The 18,313-nt window shown below is 39.2% G+C and overlaps 1 protein-coding gene across 3 annotated transcripts in view; it reads left to right on the forward strand.

Moving 5' to 3' along the window:
• The window catches only part of lrrc4ca (leucine rich repeat containing 4C, genome duplicate a), a 296,895-nt gene that overhangs the window by 228,786 nt on the left and 49,796 nt on the right, over window positions 1-18,313 (forward strand). Inside the window, exon 1 of one of the 3 annotated variants that reach the window (XM_067436353.1) lies at window positions 6,780-7,036. The exons of the other annotated variants lie outside the window; for them this stretch is intronic. The gene's annotated coding sequence lies outside the window, so the exon portion shown is untranslated. Of the gene's footprint in view, window positions 1-6,779; window positions 7,037-18,313 lie in introns of those variants that run through there. 3 annotated transcript variants of the gene reach the window in all.

Here is an 18,313-nt window from a genome sequence, read left to right on the forward strand (position 1 = left end):
AATTCATAAAGGGACATGGTGGTGGAACAAATATGAGATGAGAGGAAAAATATATATTTACAAAATGTTGTGTTTGCTCGCAAAACATTTACGTTCCCCTGAGAAACTTTGCCTTCACCTGCAAAACATTTGTGTTCCCCTAAGCAGTAGTTCTCAAAAGGGAATGCAAAATATGAGCGAGCGAACGCAAAGTTTATTGGGGAACGCAGTAGTTCTCGCAAGGGAATGCAAAATATGAGCGAGCGAACGCAAAGTTTATTGGGGAACGCAGTAGTTCTCGCAAGGGAATGCAAAATATGAGCGAGCGAACGCAAAGTTTATTGGGGAACGCAGTAGTTCTCGCAAGGGAATGCAAAATATGAGCGAGCGAACGCAAAGTTTATTGGGGAACGCAGTAGTTCTCGCAAGGGAATGCAAAATATGAGCGAGCGAACGCAACGTTTATTGGGGAACGCAGTAGTTCTCGCAAGGGAATGCAAAATATGAGCGAGCGAACGCAAAGTTTATTGGGGAACGCAGTAGTTCTCGCAAGGGAATGCAAAATATGAGCGAGCGAACGCAAAGTTTATTGGGGGAACGCAGTAGTTCTCACAAGGGAATGCAAAATATGAGCGAGCGAACGCAAAGTTTATTGGGGAACGCAGTAGTTCTCGCAAGGGAATGCAAAATATGGGCGAACGAACGCAAAGTTTATTGGGGAACGCAGTAGTTCTCGCAAGGGAATGCAAAATATGAGCGAGCGAACGCAAAGTTTATTGGGGAACGCAGTAGTTCTCACAAGGGAATGCAAAATATGAGCGAGCGAACGCAAAGTTTATTGGGGAAAGCGGTAGTTCTCACAAGGGAATGCAAAATATGGGCGAACGAACGCAAAGTTTATTGGGGAACGCAGTAGTTCTCGCAAGGGAATGCAAAATATGGGTGAACGAACGCAAAGTTTGTTGGGGGAACGTGATAGTTTTTATAAGGGAATGCAAAATTTGAGTGAGTGAACGCAATGTTTTACAAGCGGACGCAAAGTTTCCAAAGTTTTTTTGGGCAAACGCAATCGATTTTGCACGTTTCTCAGGGGAACGCAAAACATTTGTGAGGGAAAGCAAAAATATTGAAATATAATTCCTTCCATGTCATATATTTTTCCATCCCCTTAAGGGTCTCTGTATGGATACAGTAGGCACATTGGCTGTGTTCACAATTGCCCCCATACCCTAAAATAGAGCACTATTTGAGGGAACAGCCATTTGTCGTGGTGTTCGAAACCATAGTGGACGTTATTATGTGCACTTCTTCAATCCCGTAAACCACATATGCCTTTCTGAACATTCTAGTTCTTTTTGTGGTTCATGTCTCTCTTTTTCTGTGTTTTTCTCTCTTGTTACATGTTCCAAATCACATAGTCTATTTTTATTCTGTTTTCACCCCGTTTCGGTGGTGTATTGTTGTGTCTTATCTGTAGGTCTTGTGTTGGATGTCATGTAATTGGGTGTACAAAGCTGTTTTTCTCTCAGTCTGAGTCTGCACATCACTGTGCCCCCACTGAGGCGGTCCTTTTGCTCCTCAGCACAGTTCCTGTTCAATTAAAGTCACGTTCCACTCAGATTATTCCACACTGTCCCTCCGGCACAGTGAGATGAGAGGAAAGCTGCATATTGACTGACACATTTATACACAAATACTAAGACGTGTACAGAGAGATAGATATACACTCACATAAAAAGTGTTGGTAGTTAGTTCCTAAAAGTACACTGTAAAAAAAAGGCAAATTTTAAACTTTTGCAGTACAATCCACTTGGATGTTTAAGTTATTTCAACTTAAATTATGTTAAACTGACTTTAAAAAATGAGTTACATCTTGTATAACTAATAAAAACAAGTTTAACATTGCTTAACTTATTTTGATGAGTTAAAACAATGTAAAAACATATGTTGTCATAATTTATTGAACTTATAATTTTTTACAGTGTAGTGAATATAACCTACATTTCTTAGTAGTGAGCCAGTAGCTTGTTAGTCATAACCCTGTAGATTTGTCCAGTAACAAGCTCAATTTTTTAACAAGAATCTGTGTATTGTGAACAATACTGTTGTTGTGCCTGCTATTCAGTCCTCTTTTTTCTTTCATTAGGTTTAGAGTTGGGAATTCTGATTTATTTTAGTGAATTGGTTCATTCGATGATTCATATGAATTAAAGTGAATCATCTTTTGAATAACTGTTCTGTGCCGGATAGACACTGTTGACTTCAGTGATTGCTAATGCTGATACTCTGGGTTGTGCATTTTGGTTATTAGTTTATAGACGTCTTTGTCAGCTTTTTCGCGTGTTGTGTCATGTGCACTGTGTTAAAGTTGAAAAATGATTTATTTTTGTTTTACATTTTTGGACAGTTTTCATTAAAAAAATTGAACAGCAATCAAAATCCCTGAGGCAAGTCATTTCACACGGCGGCCATCTTTGAAAAGCCTTCTGGGCAGAAAGCAAAAAAGCTGTTTCTTGGGGAAACTCTAAAGCAGTTCTCCAAACTTATAAATAAATTTCATATTTGAAATTACCATTTAAGTCTTAGAACACTGACGCTATTGTCCGAAATCGAATGCTTCCCTGCTATATAGTGTGTGAAAAACAGTACGCCAACAGAGTAGCATGTATGAATACATGGTATTCAAAAAACAGTAGGAGAAAAGTCCCTGGATGACGTACTACTTCTAGCAAAGTGCTCATACTTAACTATCCCATGAAGTACAGGAGAGGATTTATGAATGCCAGTGAACACTAGTAGGTCATTTGACAGTAATAACATGGCGGACATAGTACGTCAGAATTTCATTCGTACTACTCACATCCATACTAAACAGAGTGTATTTTGTTTAACGGTCCGAACTAAATTCTAATTCAAATGTAGTAGCTATTCAGACAGTACGCGATTTTGAACGCAGCGCGTCTGTTTTTATAGCAACCAGAGCTTTTAACGGTAGCTGTAGTGATTTGAGGATTTTACCAATTGCCAGTTTGCTCTTATATTCAGAAGACTTGGTTTATTGCATGTTGCACTTTAAATCTGCACTCTGTAACTTTTCTGTCCGCTAGAAGGCGCCTATTCAAAACAAAGGCGTAGCTTGATGACGGCACGTTTGAGCTCAGAATCTTGGGACATGTGGTCTTCACCTCACAGCTGGTGGAAAATAATCGGGATAGGACTCGGGCAGAAATCATGTTCATGGATGCGGTTATTAACAATACTGTAGTATGAAGAAGAGCAGGACAGAGTGTTTAGGAGCTGAGCAAGGCCACTGGAGCGACTGTTACGCAGACACACGCCTCGCGAGCAGCGGGACTTTTATTATGACGGGACACAGTGGCCGGCGCCATTTCCGCTTTTCCGGTCATGAGTATGAGGTAACGCAGCTCTGTTTATCATATTAGATACATTTAAGAGTGTTTAAAATGATGTTATGACGTTACTCTGTGCGTTCGCTCAGCGGCTGCTGTAACACTTGTTCACACTGCTTAAGAGTAAAGCGTTTCTGACAAATAAAACCGGAAACCGAGGGTAACGCAGATATGACGCAATTGACAGGCGACTCTCTCAGACGTCCCGGCTCCTTGGTTTTGGATATTTTACAAATATTTTGCAGCAAAAATACTACATAGTGCACCTTTAAGTAATATGAGTGCGCCACCTTTGTTTATATAATGTCTAAGCTACAGTATAATAAAAAACCTATTTAGTGCATATTGTTATTTTTGCTGTTTATTGATTTTCACCTCCTTTTCTTCTCCATTTGTCAACAAATGCTCGATTAACACAGCAGCATGGTCTCTTGTCCAGGTGAGTGGTTCAGTTTGTAATTAATCCGTCCATTTCCACCAGTTTGATTCATTCAGGCCAATTTGCAGTCCAATTGTAAACATGAGAAGCAGTCATTGTTGCATTGACCAGATAATCAGCCAATCACAGTGGCGTGAAGGTATTGCATCCTCTCATGCTACTTTTCTTTGTTGTTGCCTGGATTTGATATGTATATCTTGGTTTTCCCTTCACATTGGACTCAGTGTCACGTAGAAATATGAGTATATGCACTGTTTGATTTCATATTTGCTCATATTTTCATTTTAAAAATGAATCATGACACTATGGACCAGATTTACTAAACAGGGTAACTTAGAGGAAGAGTGCAATCCCATAAAAGTTCCAATGGGAGTAGAAGATTCTGCGGGTAATTTACTGATAATGCACGCATTATAGAACACAGACGCAGCTGGATGATTTCCATAATGACCAATGCAATCTACCAAGAGCAGCGCAAATTAGCATCTGGCATATGACATGCTTTTATGGGTGTTAAATAATGGCACAAATACCAGTAAATTGACAAGCAAAAACCTTAGTAAATTACCGTGTGTGATTCATTTAAATTCTCTCCGCCGACAAAGTTACATCTCTTCTCTGATGATGTGTTTACTGGCGCGAGGGCGGGAAAACCCCAACCAATAGCGAACCACGACCATCCAATCAATTCCTAACCAGTCAAGTCCCGCCCTACATATTTTTTCTCATTTGAGAAGCCATTTCACTCAGATATTCCTCACAATACGAAAGAAAAGACTATGGCAAACTCTGTTTCGTGCTGACTTTAAGTAATGCAATAACTGCGTTGTCATACTGTTACTTTCAAGTCCACATTCTCATCCCCATTTAAGAGACCTAATCGGATTCGTACCGTAGTGCACTTCATCCTTTTACTGTGTAGAACCTGATAAGTACCTTGTAGGACAAAATCACTCCAGGTTCTCAATACTAACTCCAGGGAATAGATTTCGTTCTCGTCATCTCTTTCCCTTATTTCTACAAAACATCTTTAAAGCAGTGGCAAAAATATCGTCGCTTTTAATCTCCCTACTTTTAATCGGATTAGACCAGCGTCCCCAAAGATGGTATCCAGGATCAGATTCCCAACTAGACGTAATAACATTGAAAAGAAAAGGCCGATTGAACGAGGAGGGCAGCATGGGAGATTTTCCAAGTTTTCTGTTTTTTTCAGAGGTAGTGACGAGGGACTCGGGTGGAAAATCTATCACGCGCAGATCCGGCAGCCATGACTGATTAGGGCGCATGATTAATTATGAGACAGATTGCTAAACGCTCGCTCGCTCCTCGGATGCGGCGAGGTAAAGTGTCTCTGTGGACTGAAATGAAGACCCCTCCCTGCCCCCTCCATCTCTCTCTCTCTCTCTCTCTCTCTCTCTCTCTCTCTCTCTCTCTCTCTCTCTCTCTCTCTCTCTCTCTCTCTTCATGTACCGCCCTCCTTCACTGTCTATATAAAGATCTTTTGGGCTAATCAGTCCTCTAGGACTCCAGCCCAACAATGAAGAAACTCCTCGCAGCTGTGCACTGTCAGGGCACAACAGAAGGCTGTCTTTTTAACCCTGGATTGTACGTTGTTGTCATATTCCTAAAAGAAAAGAGCTTCTAAAAGCAAAATTATTTCATTATTTACTCAACATCATGTCTTTAAAAACTTACTTAACTTACTTTCTTCCATAAAACACAAAAAGAGGACATATTGAAGAATGCGCTGGCTGCTCTTTACAATTAACGCTAATTAGAATTTTAAAGATGATGCAAAATAACGCTACAAGTTTGGACAAACTGTCATCTATGTTAGCTAGCTGGATTTTTTTGAATATTTTGCTGATTTCTCATTAAAATAATGTAATTGTAGTAATGTATCTTTAAACCGGTCTGACATCCTTGTTGTTGAGCTCTGGAGTTATTGACTTGAGATCCGCTTGGACCGATTCAGTCCGATCCACGAACACATGATTCAGACAGCTTCAACGGATTCATTCAAAAGATAAAACATTCGAATACGTCCCTTGCTCTTAAAGGGTTAGTTCACCCAAAAAAAAAATTCAGTCAATGATTACTGACCCTAATGTTTTTCAAAACCCGTAAGACCTCCGTTCATCTTCAGAACACAAATGAAGATATTTTCGTTGAAATCCGATGGCTCAGAAAGGCCTTCATTGACACCAATGTCATTTCCTCTCTCAAGACCCATAAAAGGCACTAAAGACGTTGCTACAAAGCCCATCTCACTCTAATATCATTTTATGAAGCGACAAGAATATTTTTTGTACGTAAAAAGACAAAATAACTTATATAGTGATGGGCCGATTTCAAAACAAAGTTTTGAACGGTTATGAATCAGCATGTTGATTCATGATTCGGATCGCTTGTCAAACTGCTGAAATCACGTGACATTGACAATCCGAATCATGAATCGATACACTGATTCATAACGTTCAAAACTTGGTTTTGAAATTGGCCCATCACTATATTAGTCGTTATTTAGGTTTTTTTTTTTGCGCACACAAATATTCTCGTCGCTTCATGAAATTATTGTAGAGTCACTGTAGTGAGATGGGCTTTGTAACGACGTCTTTAGTGCCTTTATGGGTCTTGAGAGAGGAAATGACATTGGTGTCAATGAAGGCCTTTCTGAGCCATCGGATTTCAACAAAATTATCTTCATTTGTGTTCTGAAGATGAACGGAGGTCTTACTGGTGTGGAACGACATTAGGGTAAGTAACTATTGACTGAATTTTAATTTTTGGGTGAACTAACCCTTTAAGCAGCCCTTTCCCAAACCCCCTGACAGGATGACCAAGAGCCTGGTGTGCAATCATCCTGTCTCCTTCCCTCTGTCTTTCTCAGGCCACTCGGTGCAGCTATAATCAGGGCAGTGTTCCACCATTTTCATTAAGATAAGCACTCTCTATCTCTCTCTCCCCCGTCCTCATGCCTCCCGCAGAGCTGCAGGCCAAGCAGGGAGGCAGCGTGTATACTGTAATTTATACGCATGCATATGGGGAATTGGCCCGGCGTTGATGGATGTCTCGCTCGCCGGTCGCAGCTCCTGCGGGCGTCTCTTGTGCTGTGGAAAAGGTGGCGTTTGCCTCAGAGGACCGCAGCTTCAACAGATGGAGACGCCAGCAAACGGACGCTTATAAGACAATAACATAAGCGGGAAAGGTGGGTAGCGGTGTTTGAGAACATTTGAGAAAGGCAGACGCCGAGGTTTTATTTGGGAAATGGAGGCGCTGTGCTTTTAGGTTTCAAAAAGGCTGTCTGATGGAGGAGAGACGTCACGGATCAGTGCACTCTTTCAGGACAGAAATAGTACGTGGTGGCATCATGTTAGAAAATAAAATATGTAGTCTGTTTTTTCCTTGCTTGTGTATAAATGTATTTATTTTTAAAGTTAGTATTACAGGTACACTGTAAAGGCCTGTTCACACCAAGGATGATAACTATTATGATATAGTTCTAAAATTTATTCCAAATTGAACTAGCCTGTATGCCAGCCGAACTCAGATGGACAGATGATAAACAGTAACGTAATCATCCACGTCATCAAAGGCGACTGGGTTGAATTTGTTCTAATCCTAAGCGGAGAACTTGTTCGTATATATGCATTCACCTTCACTGTATCTCTCAGAAATGATGATCATGTTGGTAAGTACTTTGAGTATCTTTAAAGTCTTTTTTTAAACCGGCAAAGATTGTTAACACTCATCTTTTTCTTCTAACGTTACTTATTCCAGCGTGCGTGCTGACAGGGTTGCCGAGTTTTTACAACGAAACCTGCCAACTACTAGCCCAAAACAAGCCCAATCGCTCTTTGTGGGAGGTTCTCCGGATAAAAATGGCAATATTTTGGCATGGTTGCCTGCTAAAATTCGCATTCCTGGGTCTATATATCACATAATTGAGGTCGCTTCAACCCATGGACATGGAAAACAACCCGCGGGAAAACCGCAGACTTGGCAACACAGTGCCGTTGAGTTCTGTTGCCATTTGACAAATAACGTTATGCGTCGCTTCGTTGCTCTGATTGGTTGTAGGTCTATCCAATTGACGTCTTTCATGGTTCGGTTGAAACGCCCCATAATTACAGCCCAACGGAGCAGTTTCAGACTCATATTCTGACTAGAATTGAGTATGACCCCGTCAGGTTAAAATTGAACTATAATGATAACAAAGCAGAGGAACGATATCGCTGGAATCACTTTCAGATGATGAACAATAAACAAATTAACAGCCAATTGGAATCCATCCGGCTTTAAAGAGCTCGAAAATTTAAAGTGACAGATGTCAAAACTGCAGCACGCGCTTATATAAACAGAATAAACAGAATGATATCGTCCTCTGAGTGTACACAAATATAGCTACCGTTATGTAGTGCAGTGCGAATTGGTCTTAAGTCTACAAAACTGTCATGCTTTTTGTTATTTTTGTGTGAATTTGTATAGATCAGTCAGTGGTTTCGCAAATGTTTTTTGCTGTAAGTCTCATATTTTCAGTTGGAAGTCAAGTGCAATGTAAAGTATTCATATTAATAAATCACAATCCATTAAAAGTAATACATATTTTGAAAGCGGGTTAATTTCAGCAGTGCCGTATAATGCAGTCGCTCCACTTTAGCAAGGTGAATTTTATATAATAACACATTTTCAATTGTAGTCTTTTAAAAAGGCATCTTAAATAATTAACTAAGTTCAATCTAGTGCAATTTTTTTTCTGATACATATCAATACTGAAATATTTGAAACGCTTTCAAGACTCATTTTCCCCAGGTACATACATGATACAAGCTCTGCTTTCTCAATCTCTTATCTCTCCGACACACAAACCCGCCTCCTCTCACTCGTGTCATTCCCTCCGGGTGAATATTGTTGCTGTTAAAGGGCCTGAATTTCGGCGTGGGATTGGGCATATTGCACATAATTTTACTCCTTCTCACAGATTTTGTGCTCGCTCCCAAACCGAAACCTGGAAAATGCTGACTTTCGGAGGACACATTTCAAGGTCGGACCTTCATCTGATCGAGTTTTAAAGGCAGCATAGATGTATCCTCTGCTCCCTTTGATATCCCACAATCCCATGCGTTCCATTCAGTGACACTTGAGCTGGAAAAAAAAGTTGCTCCGAAAGTTGCGCTTGCTTGTCAGTTTGTGTGTAAATACAGACATTTTCCACTTCTTATGTAATTTCTAGTGAAAAATTACTAATGTAGTAATAAAATATTTGTTTCGTTCTCACGTAAAAAGTGAACATAAAAAGTTGGGGGGAAAATGCATGTGTAACAGTACAATGTATACGTGCATCAGGTCAGTGACAGCAGGTATTTTTCCAAATTATGAGATAATATTAAACATTTTCCCCATGGAAATTTTCAATGTCAAAATTGTAGCCAGTGAAAGTGCTGATTGGTGTGGTGTGTGTATATAGTTATACATGAATTCCTTTTGAAATTGCTTGATTAATAACGTGAAAATGCGCCAAACAACAGTAAAGGTGATTTCACCAGGGTAGCTTAAATGCCAAAATACTGTAGCATTTGATTGAATGCTTATTTTTTTATATTAACAACCAAATATATGGAAAGCGTTTACATTTCGATACGCCTATTTATTATATGCTTAGCAACATTTAGTATCGGTTTCCCCTCATGTCCACAAACCAATCAGAACTGCCAACCATTGTTGGGTTTCAATGCTGCAGATTTATTATGACGCATGAAAAACTGCATTGTGGATAGCATTGTGATTCCACCTAATGGGTCACCTTTTGTGCACTCCTGAAAGTGGGCAGTACTCTAAATAAAATTGAGCAACTGAATCTCTAAACACACAAACACACACACACACATGAACTATATTGCCATTAGCATTTGCGTTTGCTTGCTTGTGTTGCGTAGGTTTCCGCTAACGCTTCAGGCCGGTGACCAGAATAGAGACTAACAGATTCCAAACATGAACAACATGTCTAGCTGTTTTATTCTTTCAAACATGTGAGAGTTTTTTCCCCTGAAGTGCTATGCCTATTTCTGTCTGTCTAATTAGCTGACAAAAAGTTCTCGGATTAGCTTCTCTGATGCCGAGGATTACTTGCGTTTCAAGAGCAAAATTTGAAGAGTGATATTCTGTTTTAGATGGTTTATTCGCTCGTGAAGATCAGAACACTCCATTAGATCTGACTTTCCATTCCATTAGCCTGTACGAGATTCAAACGCGAACTTCTGATAAGACTATAACTGGGATTTAGGCCATGCCATTCTTGAATACAAGCATGTGGAGAGGCAGCGTGCGTCTCTGACTCATTTGCGTTTTTATCTCGTCTCCCACTTCCCCGATTTCTAAAAATAAACCTGCAAACCTGCTTATTATTGTTTCGATGTCACACGGAGGACTGACAGGGCGATTGGAGAGGCAAAGCACAAGAGCGTCTGCTCCATTATTAAAACAGTTATGTAAAAGAGAGTGCTTTCTAGGGTGAAGTGTGTTTGGGGTAACTGTTATTGTCTTATATAAAATCTCCAAACCATGGTAGAGAAGCCATACCTTTGCGAGACGGAGATAGAGAGGTAGAAGGGAAATACGAGAGAGAGTGAAAATGCTGCAGTTCTGGGTAGCAGACACAAAATCTATTAAAATCCAATCCGAGATTGGCTCTGCTGAGTTGCTGACCACACAAGTGATACAATGGCCAACGTCTCTGTTTCAAAGGTATTTTCTCAAAGCCTGAATCCTGTCTTTATGCGTTTGCATATTTATCATCACCAACTGAAATGATTGATTATCTTGGGTAGCGGTGTGCGATACTGACAAAAAATGATCTCAACATTTTCTGGGACTTTATCAATAACTATAATTAGATGATATTTTGCTGAGTGTGTTATTGCGCTGGCACCTTGGCAGGTTTAGGACTGCCGTGGACAGCTGACTCCTAAAGTTTTTGATATTCTTCAAATTTTGTGTGGCGGTCAGTTCGCAGCAGAGGCATAAATTATATTTTCCAATATGTTTAAATGGATCTTTACTTTATGGGAACTTTACCTTTTATAAAGCCATTTTTTTCTAACCTAATTGTATGTTTTTTGTGTCAATATTCTTGATTGGATTAATAAATTAAATTAGAAATATAGCTGCAAGCAGCATATATTGGAGCCAAGCACAAAAAGGAAAAAACGGCCAAAATAAGCATTATTAGTATTTTGGGGAATTTCATTATTACTTAAATATGACTCGAAACTTTTTAAATACCTTCAGGGTCCCGACGACACATAATGAGTTTCATAGCGACACAGTATGTTAATGCATTTGTAACCCCTTCTGTTTGGACCGGGACTCGAACCCGGGTCTGCCGGGATGAGAGTTGGACGCTCTAACAAGGAAGGCTAAAGGCTGCAACCTCTAGTGTCAGTCTCTAGAGCGTCTCTTGAGATCAGAGGAGTGAGGTTTACTCGCACAGCAACTACTAGCTGGCCTCTGTTACACATTTATAAAATACAGTCATTATTTGGGAAAATTGGGTATCATTCGACTTGGCATGGTGCACTGAATCATTCAATTAGTTTTTAGCAAAAAATGCTGAAACGAAGCATGTTGCCTCAGGTCACGGTTGGGATGACATGTATCAAGTTTGGTCTGAATATGCTAAAGCACTGTGGAGATGTAGCCTTGCGTCCAATTTGGGGCTCTTCGTCAAATTTGTTTGTGCATTATTTGAGAGCTGTTGGGTAACTGGTTAAATTTTCATAAAAATTGGATTGACATTTTAGAAGGAGTTTGAAAGTGCAGGGGTTTTTTTTTAAACATTTTTGGCCAAGGACTCATAGTGATTTTTTTTTCTAGCTGTAATGGTTCAAAAGTTATTAGCATACACGTAAGCAAACATTTGGACAGTTGGTGGCACTAGAGGGGTTGAGTTAGATACTTAAAATTTGCTGTGGTGAATGTTTGTACTGACCTCTATCAGTTTGCCAAATTTCCCAACATTTTACCATCTGGCTCTACAGGCCGCCTTAGTATACCATGGCGGAGGATGTGTTGATGTCACATTCGTGTTGCATTGTGGTATATGGAGCTGCCCCTTGTCAAAATCGAGGGAGCGAGGGTCTGTCCATATAAAATTCCCTCGTCCGTTTCACGAAGTGGAACGCACTTTAAAATGGCGGCAGGGATTCCCCCAAGGGGAAGTGCTTAGAGGAGTTTGCAAGTGCGTGTTTTAAAAGTGGAGAGGGAACACAGTTCAGGAACGAGCGCTGGACTGAATGAGTGAGTCACTGAATCATTCATTCAAACGATTCATTTAAAAGGTTTATTCATTCAGCAAGAACCAGTGCTATGGCTTGTTTTCAAACTATTTACTTTGGTGAAATGAAGCAAAAACAGGCAATAAAGTAAGTCATTAATATTAACTTCTTGTTTATTTAACTATTCAATCAAATCAATATCAAATTTATAATCATGCTGATATTTGGAGAAAAAACTTAATAAACTTAAAAAACGTATAAATTCTATAAATATAAAAGACATACAGGATCATTTTTGCCCATTATCCTAAATTTTTGGGGATGTTATAAATGCATTTTACTAGAAAGCATGCACTCTAAATGCTTACACACTACTCTAACCTACTAGACTACATTTTACTACACTAGTCTACTAGACTATGCTTTCTGGGTGTGTTTTTGTAACATGAGTGATATGCTTGATACATGTCAGATTGAATATTGTTAAAACAACCATTAATATTCTAGTAGCGTATATATATATATATATATATATATATATATATATATATATATATATATATATATATATATATATATATATATATATATATATATATATATATATATATATATATACACACACACACACTAACATTCAAAGCAGTTAAGTGGTTACTGTGGAATTTTACACCACACTACTTGTAGCTTTGTTTATGTAGTAGCAAATTGTTTGCTTGATTTACACTCTTTTCTGTGCTTGTGGCATTTAGCTCACACCTTTTGAAGGTTTCAGTTAATGCTCCTGTTAATTACTGAAGGCTTTTCTGCACCTTTTCAGAAGTGTTGTGTGAGCTGAGCCCCATTAAGCTCATATTGCGTCTGTTGGCAGGAATAAAAGATGACATGGAAGCCATTGGCCATTCCGAATCTTTTCTTCGAGGTGGTCTAGGGTGAAATGGTGCATCATGTGACTTATGGTGAATGACTATGTGAGCGCATTCACTGCAACAACTTTAAGGCTAGAGCGAGACCCCGGCTAGCCCAAAGCATTGGGGGCAGTGACTCAAGTTGAGTGGGGTTTAAATTTAGACTTCATCTGTTCTCTATATGCCGTTTTTCCTGTTTCTCTCTCTCGGCCTTTCTTTCTCATTTATTATATAACCTAATTTGGCAGTGAGGACCAAAATAAAGTGCACTCTAAGGCCTAATTGCCATGGACTGCTTCTTCAGCAGTTCCCCTCCTCTGCCAACTGGAAGGGGAAGGGTGGTGGCAGGTGGAGGGAATATTCTTACTAATTAAAGGAATATTTGAACCAATTAAAGTAATATTAAATTAATATATTATATTAACTGATTCAAATAATAATACATATATTCAAATAAATATACAATTTAATTATTTAGAAAATTGGTAACTAACTGTAATGAAAGTTTAAGATGGAGTACTAAAATGACAAAAATGTAAGAAAAATGCTAAATAAAATAATAAGTAATAATAAAAAATGACAAAAGCACATACAAAATTACTAAAACTTAAATTAAAATAGTAGCTATTTCAAAATGTTTATAATAGCATATAAATAATACTAAAATAAGAAATTGGGGCCATTTACTTCCATGCTTCACTGTCACCCAGATTTATTTATTTGGAAATTAATTTGTGTGGTAATCGCACAACCATGAGAGTTGTCGATTGAGCTTGTACTTATCCCCAGAATATTCCTCGAAGAGGAACGTGAGGGGAAGAAAAAGGAGGGAATAACAGAGGTGTGAACATTTAGATTTCCCCCACTTCCATTGTTGTGCTCTGAATGCCTGCACTCTCTCTGGCACTGCCGAGCAGATTAGTGGCCAGTGGATGTGTTTCTATTTGAGGAAATAATCAAGGCCGCCTGCTCTGTGCTCCTCATGGTGTAGCACCACGCAGCCACTGCCGAACGAGCAAAATGAGGCCATGTTACATATCTGAGTCCCCTCGGCTCCGGCGGCTACGTGCACGGGGACCTGAGTGCCGATGCGTAGTCGCCAGGAGCGCCGTCAGAAAGCAAAGGACCCAACACCATCATCAGGTGAGAATTTGCAAGTGGAAGTACCAAAGCAGCACTGGTGTCACCTTAATTATTCTCCCTCGGTAAACTTAAGCTCAGAACTTGCTTGATTACTACAGGGAAAGTTCCTCAGTGCTGGGTAGGGCTGCGCGGCTTATTTTTAGCATATTACTTTTTTCCACTACTCTCCAGAACCTCCCAGATGAGATCTTTCCTATGAAAGAATTTGACATTTTTGCTCATTAAAAGTGGCGGCGAGTAAAGACACCAAGCTAGTTAAGCCCCTTGGTATCGCTCAATGGACTTTCCATTTGTTTTTGGGAGTTTCTTCTTTAAATCTGGCCAATTGAGGTTCTGTGAACTTGTAGAACATCAAGTCCTTCAAAACACACTTTTAACACACTCGCTAGTTTATTGAGTTTGTCTACTAACGCTGTCCAAAAGTGTACAGTACCATTCAAAAGTTTTGGGTCAGTAAGAATTTTTCCGAAAGCGTCTTGTGTTCACCAAGGCTCTGTTTAAGTATTTGTGATGGCAAAGCTGGATTTCAACATTATTAAACCAGTTTCTGTCTCACATGATCCTTCAGAAAGCATTCAGAAATCTTTCTAATATGCTGATTTGGAACATTTATTAGTTGACATGTAGTTGCAAAGTTACTTGTATTTAATATTGAATGGTCTGTTTGGGGGACCACATCACAATGAAGAGTTAGCAAATATAAGCAGGCAATCTACTAATACTCTAATGACTGGTAGCTGACATTCAGTTGCAAAGTTACTTGTAGTTAGAATTGAATGGTCTGTTACAGGGAATGTTCCTCAGTGCTGGGTAGGGGTGCAACACTTATTTTTAGCATATTACTTTTTACGCTACTCTCCAGAATCTCACAGATGAAATGATTTCTGTAAAAAGGATTTGACATTTTTGCTCATTAAAAGTACCGGCGAGTAAAGACACCAAGCTAGTTAAGCCCCTTGATGTCGCTCAATTGACTTTTCATTTGTTTTTGGGAGTTTCTTCTTTAACTCTGGCCAGTTGAGGTTCTGTGAACTTGTAGAAGAACATCAAGTCATTCAAAACACACTTTAACACTCCCACTAGTTTATGGAGTTTATCTTAATTACAGCATTTTTCAGCATTATTTCAGCATTATTACTCCAGTCTTCAGTGTCACATGATTCTTCAGAAATCATTCAAATGTGCTGATTTAAAACATTTAATATTATCAATGTTGAAACCAGTTGTGTTGCTTAATATTTTCACTTTATTTTAAGTAACATTGTATTACTCTCATTAGAGTGTAAGTAGACTGGTAGGGTTAGGCCGGGGACATGAGCGTCTCTGCTGCGTGGCGTGTCCGTTTTTATTTCGGCTCCCATGTTAACCGGTTAGACCTTGCACACTGCCTGTGTGACACGCGCAGCTCGAGCCACGCGGAAAATGTGTGCATGCTTCAAATAGAAGAGACGTTTCCAGGCAAAATAGAATAGGAAATAATGTTTATATGTCATTTTGACATGAATACATTTTAATAAATGACATTTTCATGTTTGAAAGTCTGTAGGTTAACATAAATGCAGATATAGGCCTAATTGTAATAATAAAAACAACATAATTATCGATTTTGAAATATTAAACCTGTCAATACAGAACAAAATGTTCTGTAGCCTATTTTGCCGTAAATACCATATATGGTCAATAGATTACTGCCGACGTTGTCTTTGCTGTTTCAATAGGCAATATATTTATATTTAACATGACGTATAGGGCATCCCTGTACATCAATACCAACAGCAGCGCCACGTCAGACACTCTTCTGGTGTGCAAAGACAGAGAAAACGGCAGGCAGCCGCCCCGCGGCTGACACGCAACAGAAACGCCACGCTCACGCCACGCTTGCAGTGTGTCTCCGGCCTTAGAATAAGTTCACATGCTCTTGCAAAGTTATTTATAGTCAATAGAATGTATGTTTGGAGGCCTAGCACTATAAAGAGTTTGCAGATATTAAGCAGTCTACTAGTACTCCAATGAGAGTTATTGACAAGTAGTTGCAAAGTTACCTATAGTCAACAGCATTTTTGTAGAAAAGGGAACATCAAAATAAAGTGTTACCAATATGCAACCAATATTGGTAACACTATATTTTGTTGGTCCACTTTAGACATTACTGCTGACTATAAACAACATTCCAACTATATGTCAACTAACTCTCATTGGAGTAATAGTGAACTGCTAGGGTTAGGTTTAGTAGAATAAGTTGACATGTAGTTGCAAAGTTACTTATAGTCATTGAAATGTATGCTGGAGGACCGCTAATGACTGGTAGTTGACATGTAGTTGCAAAGTTACTTGTAGTTGGTATTAAATGGTCTGTCGGGGACTATCACAATAAAGAGTTACAGATATTAAGCGGACAGTGAAATGTTACTCTAATGACTGGTAGTTGACATGTAGTTGCAAAGTTACTTGTAGTTGGTATTGAATGGTCTGTCGGGGACTATCTCAATAAAGAGTTACAGATATTAAGCGGACAGTGAAATGTTACTCTAATGACTGGTAGTTGACGTGTAGTTGCAAAGTTACTTGTAATTTGTATTGAATTGTCGGTTTGGGGACTATCTCAATAAAGAGTTGCAGAAATTAGGCAAACAGTCTACTAATACTCTAATTACTAGTAGTTGACATGTCGTTGCAAAGTTACTTGTAGTTGGTATTGAATGGTCTGTTGGGGGACCATCTCAATAAAGAGTTACAGATATTAAGCAGGCAGTGAAATTTTACTCTAATTACTGGTAGTTGACATGTAGTTGCAAAGTTACTTGTAGTTGGTATTGCATGGTCTGTTGGGGGACCATAACAATAAAGAGTTACAGATATTAAGCAGACAGTGAAATTTTACTCTAATTACTGGTAGTTGATATGTAGTTGCAAAGTTACTTGTAGTTGGTATTGAATGGTTTGTTGGGGGACCATCACAATACAGAGTTACAGAAATGAAGTAAACAGTCTACTAATACTCTAATTACTAGTAGTTAACATGTAGTTGTAAAGTTACTTGTAGTTGGTATTGAATGGTCTATTGGGGGACCATAACAATAAAGAGCTAACAGATATTAAGCAAACAGTCTACTAATACTCTAAAGACTAGTAGTTGACATGTAGTTGCAAAGTTATTTGTACAGTTGCTTGTATTGAATGGTTTGTTGGAGAGCATCGCAATAAAGAGTTAACAGATATTAAGCAGACAGTCTACTAAAACTCAAATTACTGGTAGCTGACATGTAGTTGTAAAGTCACTTGTAGTTAGTATTGAATGGTCTGTTGGGGACCATCATGATAAAGAGTTAGCAGATATTAAGCAATCATTCTACTAATACTCTAATGAGAGTTATTTGACATGTAGTCGCAGGGTTACTTGTAGTCCATAGAATGTCTAAAGTGGAACATCGAAAAATAAAGTGTTACCTGTAAAGTATAAAAGATAACTCAATATGTAATGAAAATCCAGCTGTGGGACTGCTAGTGCCCCATGCTGAAAAAACACAGACTGATTCAGATTTATGCTAACAGAATTAGCATTAGCTATTGCCACTATCCAGGAAAAGTACTAGATTTTGCTCTGTGAGACCAAGCCACGCGGGAGGCAACAAGAACTAGGTTTTTCCATAATAAGGCAAAGTATACTAGTGGGCCCTTAATGAGCCGTCCCACGGAGCGCACACTCCTAAGGCCTGATGGGACTGTGGATTGATTATGGAGCACCAGGGCTTTCACTTGGTGCTATAATTGAGTTTGAAATGAGAAGGAGGACACCTATTGAGGAGGCTTTGAGAAAGCGCAACTATTTAGGATGAGAGACATCGAGCAACAGTTCCCTCCTTGAGATCAAGACGGACGAGAGCGGGAGCGAATAATCCCGGGAGACTCCGTCGCCTCAACAGTCTCCAGTATAATTCCACCGGGGCTCTCTCCACATCACTCTTCACTTTCCATTTCTCTGTGAAAAATAAATAACCTCTTCAGACAGAATCTCTCACATAGAAAGCCGGCTCAAAAAAGACCTGCCCTCTTTTACTAGGTCTCCGACACCCTTCTTCCCTGAACGCCGCTATCACTCTCCATCCGTTTCATCCTGCTTGCTCACTCTGGACCCATCTGTCTTTCTCAGACACATGTTGG

This window comes from Pseudorasbora parva, chromosome 25 (assembly GCF_024679245.1).
Source record: "Pseudorasbora parva isolate DD20220531a chromosome 25, ASM2467924v1, whole genome shotgun sequence".
Lineage (NCBI taxonomy): Eukaryota > Metazoa > Chordata > Actinopteri > Cypriniformes > Gobionidae > Pseudorasbora > Pseudorasbora parva.